Here is a 17,417-nt window from a genome sequence, read left to right as displayed (position 1 = left end):
AAAAAAAAAAAAAAAAAAAAAAGAACAAAAAAAGAAAAGAAATCCTTTTGCATGCTAAAACATAGATGAACCTTGAGGGCATTATGCTAACTGAAATAAGCCAGTCACATAAAGATAAATATTGTACAGTATAATTCCATTTATAAGAGGTATCTAAAGTAGTCAAAATCATGGAAAGAGAAAGTTGAATGATGGCTACTGGGCCTGGGAGGAGGGGAAAACGGCAAGCTGCTTCACAGTCATAGAGTTTTTAGCTTTGCAAGATGAAAACATTCTGGATATCTACTGCACAATAATGTGAATATATTCAAACTACTAAACTGTACACCTAAAAATAGCTAAAATAGCAAATTTTATTTTATGTATATTCTACTGCAATAAAAATATTACCATAAGTAACTACCTCATGGGGCACCTGTGATGATTAAATCAGGTAATGCATGTAAGGGGCTTAGAAGAGTTCATAGCATATCTATAATAATTAAACAATATTAGCAGTAACAGTAGTTGTTGGTAATATTAACAAGACAGATGTTTATCATTTGGTGAAACAGAATCCTGAGTTAAGAAGGATTCTAAAGAGGCTCTCCTTGAATCTCAAGCAAGAGAGTTGAATAGTACAGTAGGAGACAGGGAACTTCTGATGGTTCTTGATGGTTTAGAATGACACACCAAAACAAGTTTAATGAGGTGAGCATGGAAGTCTAGATCAAAGAAGGTACTAAATAGAAATTGTAGGAAGGTACTGAATAGAAATTGGGAAAAGTGCTATAATGAGGTTCTGATCATGCCTTGGTACTCAAAAACAGGGGAAAACAGAAAGAACCTGTATGAGAATGCTAAGCAACCATTCCTTCAAATCTGTGCTCTAACCAATCAACACAACTCTTCATAGGAATAGGTGTGTTGTTAGCAAGCCAATACATGAAAGCCAGCTTAAATGCACATCTCACAACTTTGTCCTATTGAAAGTCATAAAAATAAGAATGAAAACCTAAAAAGCCTAACCTTCACCATTCAGAAAGCCTTCAACATTAAATCCAGGATTCTCTAGAAACAACATAGAATAAAAATGGATAAACATCATGTTCTACCCTTATTGTCAACCTGTTCACAAACTGGGAGGGACAAATTAAGAATATAAACTATGCAGGCATAAGTAGTTCACACATCTCTCATGCATTCTAGTATCTATCATCATGGTAAAGAGCTAAAATGCAAACACAAATGCATTCAAAGTAAAACCTTGACCACTCAGAACTCTTACAGCAGGGTTTCTCAATCCTGGTGCTACTGACATTTTTGGCCAGATGGTAATTCTCTGCTGGGAGAGAAGAGGGAGAGGTTGTCCTGTACAGGAGTAATAGTAGATAATTTGTTACTCTAATGCTAAGAATGTAAATCTGGAAAATACCCCTTCCCAGCCCAAGCTAGATGGTCAGAAATCACTTCACATCATTTATAAAGTAGTACTGTGGAAAACACAGGCAGTTTAAGGGCAAAAAGACTTGGATTTAAAGTATGAATCAATCCCTCATGTCGTTGAGTAAACCTGATCAACTGACCACACTTTTCTGAGGCCTAGTTCCCTTCTATGATAGTAATACTACCACAGTTACTGGAAGGTTTCAATAAAATAACATTTCTAAAGATTAGTACAAAGTAGGCATTAGAATAAAAAAAAAAAAAAAAAAAAGTGAATTTACATTTAAGCACCAGAACTTTAACTTTACAAAAGGAATATTTCCAAAATATACAGCACACTTTCCTGCCTTTTGAATCTAACCTTATATAAATGAGTTTGAGGTGACCATTTCATACAAACATTACTGTAGTAACTAAATATAACACTAATCCGAAGAAGAGAACTATAAAAATGAGTTAACACACAAAATCAAGTTTCAAGATGCTGCATCAATTCTGAATCTAATACAAATAATTCTATTTAGTAGAGATTAAATGTAAAAGTGAATATTTAGATTAAAAAATAACAAAAGGAAAACAATGTTAACAAAATTTGGGAGAGAAAAGCTCTAAAAAATGTAATTTCCTATAAGCCCTAGATAAACAAGAATGACAAGTTATCTGAAAAAAAGGTGCACGGAACACAATTGGGTTAGTAGAGAGAATATACCAAAATAAGTCATAAAAATGGAGTTCTAGTTTCAACTGGCCTACTTAAGAAAATGTCACTAGATAAGTGACTTAACCTGGATCTATTTCCTTACTAATAAGAGCACAAAACCTACTTTGACACCTCTGATGCTGTCAAGTGGACCAAATGATGTTCATTTAAAAAAAAATGTTCCTAAAGCTGTCTATAAAACACCTGATACTGGTAGGATAATAGCACTGGTACAGGCACCCTGGGGTAAACAGGTCATGCTGCTGGAGCCCAAAAGTGATCAGCCTAGAAGCTCTTGCCACTCTGCCCTGACAATCCTAAGAACTAAGGGAATCAGTATTTCTGGCCCATCTGTAACACATTCAGAGCACTGCTGGCACATTGGTTAAAAAGCTCTAACTAAAATATCACATCTAATTTGAGGCACCGTAAGAGAGAACATAACATTTTCCACAATAACCAACTCTAGCAAATAGGATCAAGCCCAGAGTTTGACTTGGATAGAACAGTACTGCTTGGACCTAAGCAACGGCACCCATCCTAGGCCTCAAGCTTTAGAGGGCCTTGCACTGACCTTCCTCTAACCATACCCCTGACCATGGCGCCAGCTGTGCTAAGGGCCTAAAGGACATGCTCATCTGCAGCCAACATGCCCCAGCCCTCATCTTGACCAAGACTCCAAAATTTCCCACTTGCTTCCAGGGTCTGCTCAGGCCCCTTCTCTGAGTCAGTTGTCCTAAGGACAGATGACCCCACAAACAGTATTTACAACCCTAGGCCAAAGAATGGTCAAAGAGCTGCCGTTTGAAGGATGTATGGAGATGTATGGGCTGGAGTTCCAGATATGCACATGTTAAGTTTCTACTACAAGGAGCTTGGGGAAGAGACGATCTCAGGTCAGAGGCTGGCTCTCTGCACTTTACCTTGTTCTAAAAACAAACTCAGAGTTGGAAGGCAAGGCAGGTAGATCACTTGAGATCAGGAGTTCAAGACCAGGCTTGCCAACACGGTGAAACCCTGTCTTTAATAAAAATGCAAAAATTAGGTGGGCATGTTGGCAGGCACCTGTGGTCCCTCAGCCACTCGGGAGGCTAAGGCAAGAAAATCACTTGAACCTGGAAGGCGGAGACTGCAATAAGCCAAGATCGAACCACTGCAATGCACTCCAGCCTGGGCAACAAAGAAAGACTCCATCTCAAAAACAAAACGGGAAAACAAACTCAGAGGAATCTGAATTCTCTGTTTGACTCTGATCTAGGTTACCATGAAGTTTTATTTGATAAAAGTAGGCAATGGAACATTTTGTATTTATCAGTTAACTTGATTCATAACTTGTAAATTTTTAGACATATGAACCTCGTCTTAGTTCACTGAGTGTTACTATAAAGGAATACCTGAAATTGGGTAATTTATAAAGAAACTTTATTTGGTGCACAATTCTGCTGGCTGGAAGGTCAGGCATCTGGTGAAAGCCTCAGGCTGCTTCCATTCATGGCAGAAGGCAAAGGAGAACCAGCATATGCAGAGATCACATGGTGAGAGAGGAAGCAAGCGGAGGGAGGTGCCAGGCTCTTTTCCACAACCAGCTCTTTGGGGGGAACTAACAGCAAGAGCTCACTCACCCCCACCACCCATAGAACACATTAATGTAGACATGAAATCTCCACTCCCATGACCCAAACACCTCCTATTAGGCCCCACCTTCAATGCTGGGGATCAAATTTCAACATGAGATTTGGAGAGGTCAAATATCCAAATTATAGCAGACCTGCAATTTGTATCCTTACCCCAAGTCCCAAAAATACTAGGAATGGACCTGGAAAATCATCTAAAAACCTTCTCCTATAAGGAACAGTTGAAGAAAATGAATACACTGAGCCTAGAAAGAGAAGAGGCTGGTGGGAAGATAAAAGAACCAGCCATTTTTCACACGACAGCCAAAGAGCTATCATGTGAAAAATAAAGCAGATCTCTGTGGAGTCAGAAATGCAAGGAGTAATGTTCCAATTTCATAGAATGAGAGACTTTTTTTTTTTTAACAATAAGAACTCTTTTTAAAAAGTTTGTCATGTAAATAATTGAGTTTTCAGACAGCAAAAATAAAGACGCAGAGGGTAAGTAATCACCTCCCAAGGATAATGTGGAAGGAATTCTGATATTAGAGAAAGGCAGATGCCATATTCCCTGAGGGCCTATATAGCTGAAATATAAAGATATACCTCTACATGCAGAGACTAGCAATAAGAAACACAGGCGAAACCAAAGTTACACCCTGAAGTAACATTTCTTTCTTAAAAAGTTCCTATCAGCTTGCTCTTTTGCCATTTGCCTCCGTACAAAATAAATAAGGATGAATTCCTCCATTCTACAAAATTAATTACTAAACAGAAAACCAAAGCAGCCTTGTCTCAACGGATTTTTCACTCTCCAGCAAATCTCAACCTTCCCTACTGCTACCAGTTGGATCCTGTGACTTGTCATTATTGCTGAAACCCCTGCTCCATTCCTAAAATTGACTCTAGCACCTCTCTATCATCAAGAAATATTTATTAAGTAGAAATGCCAAAGATATAGCAAGAGCCTAGACAGAGCCCTCACCCCTTGAGTGTCTAAGAGAGAACAGGATTATAAATTAAACACATGGCCAGGCACAGTGGCTCACGGCTATAATCCCAGTGCTTTGGGAGGCCAAGGCAGGTGAATCACTTGAATCTAGGAGTTCGAGACCAGCCTGGGCAACATTACTCCTTATCTCTATTAATACAAAAACTGGCCAGGCATGGTGGTGCAGGCCTGTAATCTCAGCTAGCTGGGGCTGAAATGGGCTTAGTAAGCAGAGATTGCGCCACTGCACTCTGGCCTAGGTACAAAATGAGGCCCTATCTCAAAAAATTAATAAATTAAACACATAAGCAAATAATAAATGTATATGAATATGAAGAAGATAAAATGGAATGACATGAAAGAGATGGGGGTGCTGCATATACAGGTAATCATTAAGGTCCCTCTGAAAGAGAACGAAGGCAGCCATGTCAAAACCTGAAAAAAGTATATGACCTATAATCTCAACTCTTTTGGAGGCTGAGACAGGTGGATCCCTTGAGTCCAAGAGTTCCACACCAGTCTGGGCAACATAGAGAGTCTTCATCTCTACAAAAATTACAAAAATTAGCCAGGCACAGTGGCACGCACCCTATAGTCCTAGCTACTTGGGAGGCTGAGGTGGGAGGATCACCTGAGCCCAGGAGTTTGAGGCTACTGTGAGTGATGATCACTCCATCCTGGGTGACAGAGTAAAACCATGACTCTAAAAAAAATAAATAAATAAGTCATTGTAAGTAAAAGGAACAGCATGCACAAATCCTTGAGACAGAATGTGCTTTTATACAAAGGGAAGAAAAAACGTCATATACCACACACCCATAAGTATGGTCAAAATGTAAAACACTGACAACACCAAATGTGGACAAGGACGTGGGGCAACAGCAACTCTCATTCACTGCTGGTGAGGTTGTAAAACGGCACAGCCACTTGGGAAGACACTGTTGCAGTTTCTTGCAAAAATAAACATATTCTTAACATATGATTCCGCAATTGTGTGCTTTGGTATTTACCCAAGTTGAAAACTTAAAAAAAAAAAAAAAAAAAAAAAAAAACCTGCACATGGATGCTTACAGCAACTTTATTCATAGTTTCCAAAACTTAGAAGTAACCAAGATGTCTTTCAGGAAGTGAATGAATAAACTGTAATGCATCCAGACAATGGAATATTACTCAGCACTAAAAAGAAATGAACAATCAAGCCACAAAAAGACATGGAAGAAACTTAAATATTTATCCTAAGTGAAAGAAGCTAGTCTGAGAAGGCTACATACTGTATGATTCCAACTATCTGACAGTCTGGAAAAGGCAAAAGTATGGAAACTGTAAAGAAGCTGGTGGTTGACAGGGGTTGAGGAGAAGGGAGAGATGAACAGCCAAATCACAGAAGATTTTCAGCAGAGTCAAACTACTCTATAAGATACTACAATGTGGATACATGCCATTATTAAATTTGTCCAAATCCATAGAAGGTACAATACCAAAAGTAAGTCTTTTGTTTTTCTTTTTTTCCCCCCAGAACAGGTGGGAAAAATGAATGGATTCTAACATAACCTATGGACTTTGGGTGATAATGATGTGTCAGTATAGGTTCATCAACTGTAACAAACATGTGACTCTGATGTGGGATGCTGATAACGGGGGAAGCTGCATGTGTGTGGAGATAGGTGGTATATGGGAAACCTCTGCACCTTTGGCTCAGTTTTGCTGTGAACCTAAAAATAAACTCTACTTAAAAAAAAGAATAAGGCCGCCACACCACGGCTTGAGGGCAGGAGGCTGGGGGAGGGTAGCGGAGCCGGCCCTGCTGCCATGTAGCGGCTGCTGCAGGCGCCAACAGAGTGAGCGGGCGTGTGGAGTAGGCAACAGCAGCATGGGATCTGCCTCTCTGAGAGTGGCCGGGGGCGGCGCCATGAGCAGGGGCACCCCTTACATCGGCAGCAAGATCAGCCTCATCTCCAAGGCGGAGATCTGCTAGTAGGGCATCCTCTACACCATCAACACCGAAAACTCCACCATAGCCCTCACCAAAGTTCGATCCTTTGGTACAGAAGACAGAACAACAGACAGTCCAATACCACCTCGAGATGAAGTCTTTGAATACATTATATTCTGTGGGAGTGACATTAAAGACCTCACTGTTTGTGAGCCGCCAAAACCACAGTGTTCTTTGGCTCAAGACCCAGCTATTGTTCAGTCCTCACTAGGCTCATCGACTTCTTTATTCCAGTCCATGCGTTCCTATGGGCCTTTTGGCAGGATGCCCACATACAGTCAGTTCACTCCAAGTTCCTTAGCTGGGCAGCAGTTTGGTGCTGTTGTTGCTGGAAGCTCTCTGACATCCTTTGGTACAAAAACATCAAACAGTGGTACCTTACCCCAAAGTAATGCGGTTGGTTCTGCCTTTACACAGGATACAAGATCCCTAAAAACACAGTTATCTCAAGGTCATTCATGCCCTCAGTTAGACCCTTTGAGAAAAATCCCAACCATGGAACAAGCAGTGCAGACCATCTCGGCCCACTTACCTGCTCCAGCACCTGTTGGGAGAAGGGGTCCTGTATCAACCAGGCCTTTGCCATCTACCAGCCAAAAAGCAATAGAGAATCAGGAGCACAGGCAAGCTGAAGTACACAAAGTTTCAAGGCCAGAAAATGAGCAACTCAGAAATGATAACAAGAGACAAGTAGCTCCACGTGATCCTTCAGCTCCAAGGAGAGGGCATGAGGGTCATCGGGGTGGCGGGGGAAGATTTGGTATTCGGCGAGATGGGTCAATGAAATTTGAGAAAGACTTTGACTTTGAAAGTGCAAATGCACAATTCAACAAGGAAGAGATTGACAGAGAGTTTCATTATAAGAAGATAAACTTGAGAAACAGGAGAAGCCTGTAAATGGTGAAGATAAAGGATACTCAGGAGTTGATACTCAAAACAGTGAAGGAAATGCTGATGAAGAAGATCCACTTGGACCTAATTGCTATTACGACAAAACTAAATCCTTCTCTGATAATATTTCTTGTGATGACAAGAGAGAACGGAGACCAACCTGGGCTGAAGAAAGAAGATTAAATGCTGAAACATCTGGAATCCCATTTCGTCCAAACTGTGGTCATGGGGGATACCGAGGCAGAGGAGGTCTTGGTTTCCATGGTGGCAGAAGGCGTGGTGGTGGCAGAGGTGGTACCTGCATTGCCCCTCGAGGATTTTGTGGTGGATTCAGAGGAGGTCGTGGGGGCCGGGAGTTTGCAGATTTTGAATATAGGAAAGACATCAAAGTTGCTGCATAGTCTACAGACAAGTCTCTGAAAACAGGTGAATTTCTAGCTCTTCATGGTCCTGAAAACTGATTTCAGTCTTTGCGAAGAATGAAGAAGTGAATTCACTGTACATTTGTCACCAGCACTGGGTTTTAGTTTTATGTTTGTTTTTCCGCTTAATTTGAAAGATAAAATGCAGTTACTTTGGGGGGTGGAAGGCTCATCTTACAACATGAGCATTAAATATATTTGGAATAGCTGAAGCTTAAGTAATTTCTTATGTATAAACTACAGTAGTACTTCAGTGGGACTTACAAGTATTTTTTCACCACTGAAAGGTTTTTTTATCACTAAATTGTATTGGGCAATTGCAAGTTGCCTGCAGATAGGGCCGTGAAACTGTGTTTTGAGCCACAGAAGGTCGTGTGTGTATGTGTGCGTGTGTATCTTTTTCCTCCTTTCTTTTGGGGAATCCTGTAATATGAGGTAGCTTATTTCGTCAGTTAATTAGGGTGCCGAATGGTAGAGAATTTTGTCAGTCAACTATGTACACACAGTAAATATTGTTTCTTAGGCAAAGGTAACTTTTTTATACAGTTGTAAAATTCCATTATATTCCATTGCCAAAGAAGCATTAAGAACTTTGTATAGCTGTATAAAAAGCAACTAATTTTTTAAAGAATAAACATTTTAAAGTCAGAAAAAAAAAAAAAAGGGAGTATCACTGAGACTGCAGCCCAGTGAACAAAAAAGAGGAGAGTGGAAAATGACGTCAGAGAAGCAGCCAGGAGCCATATGCTTGATAACATTACAAACGTTTTAGACCACATAATTTTTTGCTGTTGGGAGTTGTTCTGTGCATTATTGGATGCTGGATATTTACCAGCCACCTTTGCCTCTGCCCACTAGATGCCAGCAGTAACCTACCCCAATTTGTGACAACCAAGAATGTCTCCAGACATCCCCTGAGATGTCTCCAAAATCAACCAAGAATGTCTCCAAAATCTCCCCTGGTTGAGAACCACAAATATGGAGTCTTGTAAGTGACTGAGAGGAAGGCTTTATTTCCAGGATAAAATGTTAAGTTTTTGTTTCAGTGTTAAGTGTATTGGAAAGCCAGTAAGCAAGAGAATGATATGATCTGAATAACATTTAACATTCTTTTGGCTACTGTGTATGGTGAGAATGAGGGAGGAGGACAGAGACAGGAGTGGAAGCAGGGAAGTCTGTTGGCAGTTTGCCAGATGACAAAAGCTAGTTCAGCCTAGGTTTTTAACCAGCGAAAAAAGTGAGATGTAGTCCAGTCCAGTTTACATTACAAAGACGGAAGTGACCAGACTTAACATGAGATGAAGAGGAAAAAAATCAAGGATGAGGATAACTCCAGGGGTTCTGGCCTGCACAAGTGGTAAATGATAATGTCACTTACTGAGATGGTAAAGACTTGGGGGAGGCAGAGGAAGAAGTCACTGACAGGAAGAGTAATTCACATGATGAGCTCAAATGATCAGTCTAAAGAATGAGTGGTGAGGAAGAAGGGACAGCAAATATAAACAACTCTTGAAAATTTCTGCTGCAAAAGGAAACAAACAAAAAAAAATGGGCAACAGATGAAGGGGATCCCAAGGTAGAGGTGGTTTAAAAAGGATTATTTATTCATTTAAGTTATCAGTAGCTCAAAAGATAAAACTTTATTTCTCTCTCACTTAACCACCCAAAGATAAATGAGAAGTACCAGGCTAGGAGGTATCTCTGCTCCTCAAGATCATCTAAAAATCCATCTTATTCATCCATCTCCCTCTAAGCTATTGCTCTCACCTTTGCAGGGTAAATAATATGCCCCATCAGTATATTAACATTCCTATATTCTCATCTGCAAAACAGGGTAAAGAGAAAACAGAAAACGATTAGCTTCCTTATAAGGCCGCAACCCAGAAATCACACATACCACTTATGTCCACATCCATTTAGCCAGAATGTAGTCCACACCCAACTATAAGAGAGAGGCTAGGAAATGCAGTTTCTAGCTGGGCCAACATGTACCCAGATAAACCCTGAGGATCCTATATACTAAATGGAAGCCACAGAGAATGGGACTGGGCAGGCAACTAGTTATCACTGCTGCAAGTAACAAAAGGCATGGATGCTAAATAAAAGAGGATTCAGTGAAGAGAGAATGATATCTTAGGAAAGAAAATAACTGCTGGAATGCAGACCTGCAGGCAAGAAGAAATGAGATCCAGGGCACAAATTTACGCCCTCAGGAACAAGGTCATTTTGGTCTCTTGTCCCTTCTCACATGCTTGATTTTTCACAAGAAGGGTTATCCCTTCATTGTATTTCTAGTGAATTAAAGTAGACCTTTCCTTCCATCTACTAGATCAATTACACAGAACGCATGTAAAAATCTGGCTTTGATGAGCAGTTCTTACTTGGGTTGTCTACCAACAGGTTGACTCAGAGCCCCATCAAAGCCAGAATGACCAAATTTCAGAGTTGGAGGCGGTCAACAAAGCTCATTTTATATGTTCAAGGTCACAAGGCTACAAAGTATCCTCTCCAACAGTACATCACCAGTCCTCAAACTGCCAGATCATTCCACTATCTCCTTGCTTACTTATAACATTCCTTTACATAAAACAGTTTGTCTTCCCATGAAATGAACAACTCCTGAGGGCAAAGACTCAGTAACACCTTCTTACATATCTATCCATGAAGATAGATATGGTCTGTTTTTGATATCCTGGGTTAATCTATCTCCACGAAGATAGACATGTAAGAAGCACGAAGCATGGCATGAGATACACAGATGTACTCAGTGGATACTTTTCAATTCACAGATACAAAGAGATGTGGTTTCCCATATCCTACTGTGTCAGAATTGCTATTCCTACTTAATCTAAAGGACTACTGTATACAAAGCAAGAAGGAAGGCCTGTCAGGTTCTCCTTAGGTAGGTCAATGGAAACTGGACCTTTGGAGAGATAAATTATTTGTCTGAAGTCACAAGCTGTTTATAGCAGAGCCAAGGCAAATATCCAGGTCTTCTGACTCCAGGTTCAAAACTCCTTTTTCTGTTAAATGTTGCTTCACTCTTCCAGTCTGTGTTTGATATCAACGGTTAATTACTGAACTTCACATGATATGTTCCACAAAACTATTGAAAATGCTACTCATCTTGAGTCCTTCAACTACCTATATTTCTCCAGTGAAAAGAGAAACAGGAGTTACTGTTTCCATGTTACACACAAGGGAATAAAAACAGTACAGTCAAATGGCTTGCCTAGATCACAAGGCTGAACTTCAGATAATAAGAATTTTACTATTATAGGGCAAACTGACAGAATTTTCTAGAAGATTCTCTCCTAGAGTATGGTGCCTATCTTTTCAAATAGAGACAACTTGAACATATTATAACATTTCCATAATGGATGGGTCACACATGGTTTTCCCTTCAATGCTTTCCATCTCCATAGACTCCAATATTAATGTATATTATAATCCAGGATATAAAATAAAATAGTAAATAGAAATATAGTCAGAAGCAAAAAAAAAATGTATTTCTGAAAATCAGAATTTTACTTCTACTCTGAACATTCCGATTCATGTTTTTGTCATGAGAAATTAAACCAAACACCCATTTCTTACTTCCTTTTACTTGTCCTAAAACAATATCCTTTAAATACAAGAATAGGCCACCCTTGTCCAGGTATACTGTAAATATCTATTTTATAAAATCCTTACACTTTACTACCTTGGGGAATATTCCTGTTCAAGCTTCATCTCTCCAGGTAGGAAATGTCTGATTTTGTTTCTTAACCTCAAGAGAAAACTCTTGTCACATCTCATCTTCTTTAGGTCTACTTTTTTTAAGGTGCTACAATCAGACAGAACCCTGCAGCTCTCCAGGTGCTGTTCAATGGTTTTATGGAAGAGTCCTTCTGCCTCCATCTCACTGTTCCATCAAGGACAGCATGGGAACATTAGTGCCCTCCCCTATCTCCTCTGGATCCTCTCACTTCACTGAAGCATCAGCTAAGGCCAAGAAACTGTACAATTTGTAGAACCACAAGAGCCACAATGACCCCAATTCTATTTTGTTTAACTCAGTCAGAACAATGGCCTTTTTTATTTGCTCACTCTTAGTTTGGGATTAACATTAATAAACCAGCATTTGAAGTTGAGAGGCATATCAAATTTCTAAATTGTAAGATATTTTAAATCAAATACTTCAAAAAGCAGCTTAATATAAAAGTCTCTGGATAGTGAACTAGATATATCTTTCGAAAAAAATTACGTTTTATTTCAACTCTGAGGAGCATACTATAAAGATGTTAATGCAAATCATAAAAAAGACTTACAGAATAATATACATATGGGGAAAATTATCCAAACCTGGCCTAATCAAAAAGGCTTTTCTCACTCATCTTTCCAAAAAAAAAAAAAAAAAAAAAAAAAAAAAAAAAAAAAAAAAAAAAAAAAAAAAAAAAAAAACAGCCAAACAGCCAGTATCAAAATAGAAGTGGTATTTAAATCCAGTTTGTAAACATAAAAACATTATCAGGAAATTATCAAGAATCAGGATCTATGAAAAATAAAAGTATCTTTCCACCTATTTTTAATTATCTGAAATCAGGAAGTGCTTAATAAAAATATATTACAGCATACAGAAAATATGTTGTAATATATTTTTTACATATAGGCATACTTTCATCGTAGAATTTCTAATCATCATCTTCTATCACTTACTGAGTGCTTACTGTAGGTCAGAAATTGTGTTAAGCTTTAACATGTAACATTTCATTTAATCCTCACTACAACCTTCCAAGGTAGATACTACTGATATTCCCTGGTCACAAAGGAAATCTCTGAGGCCCCATGACATTAATTAGTTTGTCCAGGATCAATGTTTATAAATATCATAGCTGGTATGTGAACCCAAGTCTATCTGGCTCCAAAACAAAAATTAGTACCTTTCCAGGATTCTTAACCTTATAATGGCTATGACAGAAATAACACAAATAACACATATGCTAACTAAAGTAAAAAAATGTTAAGTCTTAAATCGGGGGTTGGCAGTCTTTTAAAGGACCAGATAACAAATACTTGAGGCTTTGCAGAACGTGTTATGAAAGTACTCCACTCTGCTGCTGCACTGCCAAAGTAGCCACAGACAACAAAAAAACGAATGAGTGACTGTGTTCCTATAAAACTTTACTGAAGGACACTGACACTTGCTTTTTATATTGTTCTCATGTCATGAAATTTTATTCTTCTTTTTATTGTTTTCAGCCATTTAAAAACATAAAAATCATTCTTAGCCATGGGCCAGATATGTCCTGCAGGCTATAGTTTGCCCGTTCCTTCCCTAAATAATGCAGACAAATATAAAATATTTTTTACTAAACAGTTCTTACAAATTGTTAACTTGTAACCTCCTTTGGTACTGTGAACTGATACTTTAAAGGAGTTCAAAGGCTCGTCCAGCCTTGGCACAGGCCAGTAGTCCCAGCTGCTCAGGATAGCAACCTGGGAAGATCGCTTCAGCCCAGGAGTTGAAGGCCAGCCTGTGCAACATAGCATGACCCTGACTCTATTAAATTTTAAAAGCAGCAGCAGCAGTACCTCACAGTCTTAATAAACTTGATCTGTCTCCAAATAATTGAAAATTCCAGAAAGTTCAAAATTGCAAGTACTACTGGTGGATTTCCTAAATAAGACAGAGCCACAAAATTTTGGAACTAGAAGAAATCTAACAGGTTCTCATTCCTTATCTGTTTTTGTTGTTGTTGTTTTGAAACAGGGTCTCACTGTTGACCAGGCTGGAAGGCAGTGGCACAATGCTAGCTCACTGTAACCCCTAATTCCTAGGCTCAAGTGATCCTTCCATCTCAACCTCCTGAGTAGCTAGGACTACAAGTGTGTGCCACTACACCCAGCTAATTGTTTTTATTTTATTTTCTGTAAAACTCTCTATGTTGCCCAGGCTGGTCTCAAACTCCTGGCCTCAGGGATCCTCCCGCCTCTGCCTGCCAAAGCAACTGATTAGACGTGTGAACCACCCTGCCTAGCCCTTATTTGCATCTTTTTTTAAATTGCTGTTACAATAGTTAAAAGAATTTGCCAGGCCAATTTGCCAGGTAATATGTTTGTAACTAAGTGTACATGTAATGACAACAATATATATTTTAAAATAGTTCTGCAAAGCATTTTCATATCCTATCATCTGATCCTTCATATCTCTAAGAAAAACAATGCAACCCTTCTCATCCCTATTTTATAAAACGGAAACAAGCTCATGTAAATGTAAATAACTTGTCCAAGGAAGGTACACTGCCACACAGCTACCATGGGGCAGAACTGCAATCACAACCTGACTTCAAGTCCTTGCTGCCTCTTGACTATTTCCATGGACATCGGATTTCACAATCATGGGTTAAATCCTAAAAATTCTCAAGAATATTCGTCTCACTCTTTAAAAGTTCAACTATGTTAAGTTCCTTTTTGTTTCAATCTTCTTTTGCTACCACACCTTTATGAAGAAAACAGATGCCTAGTCCTTAACATTTATTACATGCGTCTATGATCAACACATAGTGTGCAGATAACATACTCAGGTCAGCTTGGGAAGGGAAACCCTTGAATAAGTCAAGAGAGTACAAACAACGACAAAAATATCTTTTATACAGCCCTGAGAGAGAGAGGTAGAGATGAATGTATTGCCATTGGCGTCTCAGGCCAACTTCAGAAAAGCTTTTGGTGACTGGAAAATGATAGGGGGATTGGGAAATGAAAATAGAAGGAACATAACTACTGGAATTCAAAACAACATCAAAGGCTCTAAAGACAGTTGAGCCTGCCTTGCTGGTTCTTAGTCTCTCCCTAGGAAACAAAACAGTTACATAACTGGAGAAGGTTCTTCCAACTAACATTTACTCTCTGTCCCACTTATGTCTTTTCTCCCCCACTTCACCCTGTCACCCACCTCAATGTGAAGAATCATACAGTAAACTGGGCTTTCACCCTAGCTGTGTCCAGACAAGTCTCTGTCCAAAGTGCTGCTTTATCCACGGACTGCTATAGGGACCACGGTACGAAGATAACTGGCTTAAACACAGTTCCAACCTGACACCATTATAGACACTTGCTCTATGAAGCATCACCATATATCCAATTTCAAGAATGAATCAGACTCCAGAAATTCCTGAAAATGGAAATCACAAAATCCTAATGCCTCACCTTCACAAACAGTCCTATTAAAAAGAAAACGTATGAGTACTTGAAAAGCTTTAAGGTCATGCTGTAGCAGTAATTAAAGCTTCTCTTTCCTTCACACTCAAGTCCAGGGAACAAATATCGATTCTGAGTTAGACTTCAATGTACCCAGTAAGGAAAGCTATATTGAATCACAACCACCAGTACCCAAAAATACTACAACAAATCGAATCACTGGTTCAAACTAGCATACTGTGTAGACTCTAAGAGCCACTTGCACTCCAGCACCATTTGCTTTTTCTTCTTCCAGTAGAAATACAAATAAAGACAATGTTTACAAAAGTAACCAATGTATCAGAAAAGGTATTCCCATTCAGACTGACTTAAACGGTCTAAATCTGTGCCAAATAAAACTCTGAAAGAATAGAAAATAAAAGAGATGGTGACAACAATGTTATGGCCCAGCTGCCAGCTAGCCATGTAGCATCACGCAGTGCCCCAAGCATTTTTAAAGGCAGATTGTAACTCTGCATTCAGATCAAAATTATAATTATCCAAATTCTATTTCCTAAAAGATGACTATTAAACTGCATCCCAAGCATTCTGCTTGGGTCTCCTCCTCCCTTCAAGTTTCACAAACAGAAGGTGAAGCTATAAAAGGTCCAAGGTAGACTAATGCTAAACAATCAGGTCTGATTTTCTCTCCCTACCGTTTCTTGTGTGCTGCTTAAGAAAATCTTTAACTAACATAAATGTTTGATCGAGTCAACAAAATGGGAAACCAAGACACAAGTGAAGCGAGGGGGAAAAGGGGCACTAAGTCACCACCGTTGTCCAACATGCAGCGGTAACTTCAGTCAATTGGAAAGAGGAGAGGGGAAACTCCATGGGAGCAGAGACCTCTGGCCCCGCGGGCCACAAGCACACCAGGGGGCGGGACGCGCGTTGTCGCCCGCGGGCAGCGAGGGGAAACGCTCCGCGACTCCTTCGGGATCCCCGGTGTCCCTGGAACCCCCACTCGGCCGCTCCCGGGAGTCTCGGCTGCAGACCACCTCAGGCCAGGGCAGAGAGCCCTGCGGCAGGCCAGAACGCCGTCCGAACGCCCGGCTCGCGGAGGCCGCGGGGAACGCAGGGCGCGGTGGGCCCGCAGCGCCGTCCGCCCAGGGAGGCCGGGGAGATGGGGTCGGGGGCGGACGGACACCCGAGAGGCTCCTCCGGGAGCATGCGATCCGGTACCCTCACTCTAAAAAGAATTTTTTCTAAGAAGGAAAGAGAGGCCCCCGCAGCCTTCCCCGCGGGGCCTGCCCACGTCACCGGCGCCCCCGGCCCTCCGCGCGCCCGCCTTACCGAGCCCCGCGGCCACGCCGCGCCGCCGCGGCGTCCCTGCGCCCCGCTGGCCGCTCCGTGTCTGCCCTCCGCGAGCCGGGCCCGACGCCCTCCGCCCGCCGCCGCCGCCGAGCGCCTCCCGCGCCTCCGAGCCTAGCTCCTGGCCGCCGAGGGCAGCCGCGGGGGCTCGGCCGGGTGCCCCCCACGCCAGCGCCTCATCCCGCCTCGCGCCCCGTCAGGCTCGGGGGCGGGGGCGCCGGACTGCGGCCTCCAAGTCCCCACCTCCGGCACGCACCGCGCTCGCCCTCCCGCGGTGGAATCGGCCCCCGGGGACGCGGGTCCTCGGGCTCCAGAGCCCCTCACCCTGACGCCTTCGGGCCGCCCCCGCAGCGCCCCCGCCCAGCTGGCCGGCGCGTGCTCCCGCCGGAGCCCGCCGCCCGCCCAGCCTCCGCCTCCTCCGCTCCGCCTCCTCTTGCACCCGCGACGCCCGCAGCGGGGAGAAGAGGCGCGCCGCCGCGGCCGCGAGCACGAGCACGCGCGAGGAGGGCGGGCGGCGGGCGGAGCGCGCACGCGGCCGAGGGGGCGGGGGCGCGCCGAAGCTTAGCCTGCCGTTGTCCCGGGAGCGCACGTGCGCTGCGGGGGGGCGGCGTGGGACGCTTGGCGGGTGCTCCTGGGGCCGTTGGGGGGCGTTAGGGGGCGTTGGGGGGTGTTGGGGGGCGTTGGGGGGCGGGGGGCGCGAAGTGGGTAGAGCGGCTGCCTGAGGGGTCCAGACTTAGGCTGTTGCCTCGGCCCCTGCATTGTGCTGCTGTGCAAAAATAAAAAACCTGCCGCCGCAGCAGCAGCAGTAGCACCGGGAAGAGGCATCCTCCGAGACTATGCAGTGGCCCCTCTC

At 42.1% G+C, this 17,417-nt stretch overlaps 1 protein-coding gene and 1 pseudogene across 2 annotated transcripts in view; one reads left to right on the top strand and one right to left on the bottom strand.

Moving 5' to 3' along the window:
* The window catches only part of ARHGAP32 (Rho GTPase activating protein 32), a 316,763-nt gene extending 300,179 nt beyond the window's left edge, over positions 1-16,584 (bottom strand). For both annotated transcript variants that reach the window (XM_017523437.2, XM_017523455.2), the window contains exon 1: positions 16,547-16,584. The gene's annotated coding sequence lies outside the window, so the exon portion shown is untranslated. The remainder of the gene's footprint in view (positions 1-16,546) is intronic.
* Positions 6,639-8,258, top strand: LOC108300621 (annotated as a pseudogene).
* Positions 16,585-17,417: the final 833 nt, after the last annotated feature.

This window comes from Cebus imitator, unplaced genomic scaffold (assembly GCF_001604975.1).
Source record: "Cebus imitator isolate Cc_AM_T3 unplaced genomic scaffold, Cebus_imitator-1.0 Scaffold0, whole genome shotgun sequence".
Taxonomy (NCBI): domain Eukaryota; kingdom Metazoa; phylum Chordata; class Mammalia; order Primates; family Cebidae; genus Cebus; species Cebus imitator.
The sequence above is the reverse complement of the archived record's forward strand: the minus strand, read 5'-3'. Positions and strand labels throughout refer to the sequence as shown.